The sequence below is a fragment of the Malurus melanocephalus genome, unplaced genomic scaffold (genome assembly GCF_030028575.1).
Source record: "Malurus melanocephalus ecotype Western Australia unplaced genomic scaffold, MMel_1.1 scaffold_31, whole genome shotgun sequence".
NCBI lineage: Eukaryota > Metazoa > Chordata > Aves > Passeriformes > Maluridae > Malurus > Malurus melanocephalus.
Genome location: NW_026623263.1, coordinates 2,854,893 through 2,859,177, shown reverse-complemented (window position 1 = coordinate 2,859,177; position 4,285 = coordinate 2,854,893). Strand labels below are relative to the sequence as shown.

The 4,285-nt window shown below is 51.2% G+C and overlaps 1 protein-coding gene across 3 annotated transcripts in view; it reads left to right on the top strand.

The window, feature by feature from the left end:
• The first annotated feature begins 248 nt into the window (after positions 1 to 248).
• The window catches only part of LHFPL2 (LHFPL tetraspan subfamily member 2), a 112,355-nt gene continuing 108,318 nt past the window's right edge, over positions 249 to 4,285 (top strand). For 2 of the 3 annotated variants that reach the window (XM_057363855.1, XM_057363852.1), the window contains exon 1: positions 249 to 458. The gene's annotated coding sequence lies outside the window, so the exon portion shown is untranslated. Of the gene's footprint in view, positions 459 to 2,384; positions 2,449 to 4,285 lie in introns of those variants that run through there. The other variant, XM_057363853.1, reaches the window with a different exon arrangement.

The following is a 4,285-nucleotide window of genomic DNA, read 5'->3' as shown; positions in this document are numbered from 1 at the left end:
CGCCAATCGCGCAGCCCAGTCCGTTCTCAGCCGTGTCTGTCGAACCCGTAGTTATTCAAACGCCAGGATGGCGGGACAGCGGTTATTCGGGCTGTTTCTAGAGCCTCTCTGCCGAGCTGTGACACGGGCCGGGACACCCCAGCCCGCCCCAGCCCGCCCCCGCCCGGCCCCGCTCCGGGCGCTTCCCCGCGGCCGGCGGTGTGGGAGCGGGGGACGTCAGTGTGAGGGGGCCGGTCCTGGGCAGGGCAGGGCGGCCGCGTCCCGTCCTTCCCCGCCCCTCGCCGCGGCTCCCTCCCTCCCTCCGGCTGGGGGCGGCCGGGTCGGCCCTCGCCGGGATCCCATTCTTCCTCCCTCGGTGCATGGTCGCGGCGGGAGCGGAGGAGGGCGAGCCCGSCGGGGCGCGGGCCGGAGGCGAGAGCGGAGCCCCAGCGCAGAGGAGACGCCTCTGCCCGGCAGAGGTGAGGCGGCGGCCCCGCTCAACTTGTGCGGGCTTGGGAGGACGGGAGGGAGTACGGGGACCGCTGGCTGCGCTTCCATTCATTGCCCGAGCGGCGGCCGGGCTGCTGCTGTCCCCGGGCCAGCGCTGTAGCCGTGGGACGGGCCGGGGAGCAGCCGCGGCTGGACGGGCACGGCGCGGGGCTGGCGGCAGGAACGGGGCTGTGGCGCCGGCGAGAGCYGCCCGGAGACCGCCGGGACAGCGGCGGGGCGGGAGGGCAGCCGGGCGCCTTCCCCGCGGGGACCCAGGGCGCGACCCGGCGGGGCGCCCGGAGCCGCCGGGCTGCCTCCTTCCCGAGCTGCCTCCTTCCCCTCTCCCCTCCCTCCCTCGCCCGCGGCGGTCCTGCCGAGCAGCGCTGCCGGCGGGACGGGCCTCTCTCCGGGCAGCGGGCGGGGGTCCCGGGACGCCCTGGCCGCGCTCCGCGCACAGGGTCGGCACCGCGGGGCGGCGGGGCTGCCGCGCTCCCTCCGCGCCCTCAGGAGCGGGGCGGGGCCGGCGGGGGCACCGCCCGTCTGGGGGCCCCGCTCGGCTTCGTGCTGGACGGGGAGCGGGAGTAGCGGGAGCCGGGCTGCTCCCGGCCGGGGCACCTGCAGCCTCTCCCCGGGAGGGCGGGGGCTTCTCGACACTCCGCGAGCTGCCTGGGCAAGTGAGGGTTCAAAGCTCACCTTGGTGCCTTCACATCTCTGACCAGCCTTTCCTATCCGTCGTGTTTCTGGGACCAGGTTTTGAGGGAGCCACGTGTATGTGTGTGTGTGTGTGTGTGTGTGTGTGTGTGTGTGTGTGTGTGTGTATGTATGTATGTATGTGTGTGAGAGTATATTGGGTTTCAGGGTCCTTCAGGGAAGAGCAGGAAGTAGGTGACACAGGTTGCTGAGGCACGTTTTTTGGTAGTTTAGGCATTACTCCAAAGACTCTCAGTAACACGCTGCTGAGATTGGATCCCACAAATCAGAAGCTGTGGGTGCGCTGGAGCAACATGAGGTAAAACAACATGGGCTGGCAGTGCTGTGTCCAGAGAAGGGCACATGCTCCCCGTACCTGGTGGCAGAGCAGCCGAGTTGCACCATCAGAGTGAGTTTACACCAAGCCAGAATTAAGCAGATGAGATGCTGCAAGTGTGTGCGTCCTAATGAGAGATGTATTAGTAGGAATAARTGGGCACAATTACAAAGCTCCAGCTGACCTCATCCAGAAGAAAATACTATATATGTTCTTTACAGGGTTTGTCTTTCTTAGGCAATATTCTTAAGCCCCATTACAGATCCTTTAATGAAGATGTCTGCTCAGTCCCAGTTCTGCAGGGGTTCTGGCTGCTCAAGGTTATACCTGCAAGAGGCCCTCTTGTTTTCATGAATTTGTGTTGGTCACAGAAACTTTATGGTCCCATAACTCATAGAGGCCTAAATTTATACTGTGCATCAAAAGTGGCTAATTAGGAAAAGTCAGTGACATTTTATTTTTCTGAATAAAACATACTACAAAAATATAATCCAAATTAATCTCTGGGGCCTTCTTGACAGTGTTCATGCATTGTTAGATCAGGATGTAGACAGACTGTTAAGGCAGTTGTTAATGAGAGGGTTTTATCTCAGACACAGTTTCATGGGACTGTTAAGGCAGTTGTTAATGAGAGGGTTTTATCTCAGACACAGTTTCATGGGACCATTCCTTAATTTTTCATTACATACACAAGTTGCAGCCACTCTAGCTTTAATCACATTGATGCTTTCGTCACAGTATTTTACTCTCTGAGTCATGGAGTAGGTTTAATCAGTATGTAGGAAATTGCCCACTTTATCTCTTTTTTTTTTTTTTTTAGTTAATCATCTGTTTTTATTAAGCATTCTGGGAAATGTTTGCATGATGATGTACGCACATGTCAGGCAAGCAGTCGTAGTGTGTCATTTTCTTTTAAGACTATAAATCTCTGGGAATGGATGCAGCATTACTGGGTAAGAATTTTACAGTTACTTTTATTACTTATTTAATCAAAGCATACTTCCTCCACATCTTCTAAGTCACTCTTGATTGTGCTGGGCTGTTAAGTTAGGATCAGAAGTACTGTTGGCAAAGACTGAAAAGAAGCCAATAATTGCCGTGATTCTTTCTCATGTTCTAGCTTGTAGCGGTGAAAATTGCTTGTGGTGTTCTGTAATATGGTAGGACAATGACTTATTAAGTGCTACATCTTATTGCATCAGCAGAACCTGACTGAGCTGCAGGTGTGCAGGTGACTGTATAGTTGGCAACCAGGCAAGAAACCCAGTGTTTTATTTTGCAGATGGTATAGACATTGCTGTTTCAATAATAATTATATAAAAAGGATGATTTGTTACTTCCCTGAGTGTTTTGGAGAACAGAATTATTATTCACCAAATGTTCTGTTTCCAAAAGATTCTCCTTTGTTAGACATTCAGTACCCGTTGGAGGGCTCCCCAGCAAAAGAGAAGTGCTGGTTGCGACAAGGGCATGTGTTGAACGCAGGATGGCAGCTCCTAGCTAATGCAAGTTTTCTGGTTATCCACTACAGGCAAAAAAAACGGTTTCTAGGAATTTTACCCTCAGCATCTTGAACCCAACTCGTTACAAGACAAAAAGGAAAGAGTGTCTCCACGGCCCCTGATGAAGCCGCTGTTTCCGCGGAGCTGTTTGTTAAATCTTGGAGTGGGAGGGCGAGGATGGCTGCTCCGCTGTCCCTAACTGTCCTCACCTCCTACACACACACGTGTGTTCTTGCACAGGCACAAGCACACACAGCTCCTCTTGTTGGCTGACCCTTCGCACCATCCAGCCTGTGGGGAGGAGAGCAGTGCTCAGCTTCTGAACTGCTGGTGGCAATAAGAGAAGCTGTTTTATGTCTCCATTCCTTCCCTGTGAACAAGGGCTTTCTCTGTCTTCTYTTTTCCTGCTTTCCTCTGTGTTTTTGGTGTCTCCCTTCCCTGACAGGAGTTCCCATTTCTCTGCTTTCTGCCTAGGGGATAAATCATTCTGGGGTSTCAGCATTTTGAACTCAGTAGGAACAAGGTTAGAGGTGGCAAGTGGCTGGAAGGTGTTACTGGCTCTGAGAGCCCTTTTTTGATGCAAAGACAATTGCTGATGTAATTGTAGTTGACAAGTCTGTTAAAATAATACCAAAGACTTTTGCTCAGATTATTTCTCCCTTCTGGCTTTCCAGCTTACTTGAAAACTGACAGGATTCTCCTGAATTATGGTGCCTAAAATCTGACCTGGGAAAGTGGAACTAACAGGATGTATTCTTCCAAAATCACTGTCCTACATACAGATGAACTGGAATTAAGCTGAATTTAGGGCATTTGTAAAGCCCAGATTAAAAAAAGTAGTATTGTTATCCCTTGCCTTTTAAACTTGCTTGGGAGGTGTGGTCAGATACTTTGAAAGCTGTCGAAACAAGTTCTATTATGTTGCTGTATTGTAAGTAAAGTGGTATTTTCATGTTATACTTCTGACAGTAGGCGATGCATTTTGGAAAATAATGCAGACCTGAGGTCTTAATTTCTTTTTTATTTGCCTTTGTTTCTCATTATAACTCTAGGAGGTCAGACATTAACTGTGGATAAGTATTTCAACATCAGTTAATCAGAGAGTAATCAATCTTCCTAGAAGTATTTTCCTAGAAGATAATTTTGTGGAAGGTAATTCTGCAGAAAACTAAATGCACAGAGGAAAAGTAATTAAATTATAAATTTGCTGCAATGACAAACAGATAACTGCAAATGTACCCAATTTATGTGAGTGGATCAGGAATGTATCTGAAATTCTGAACTATGG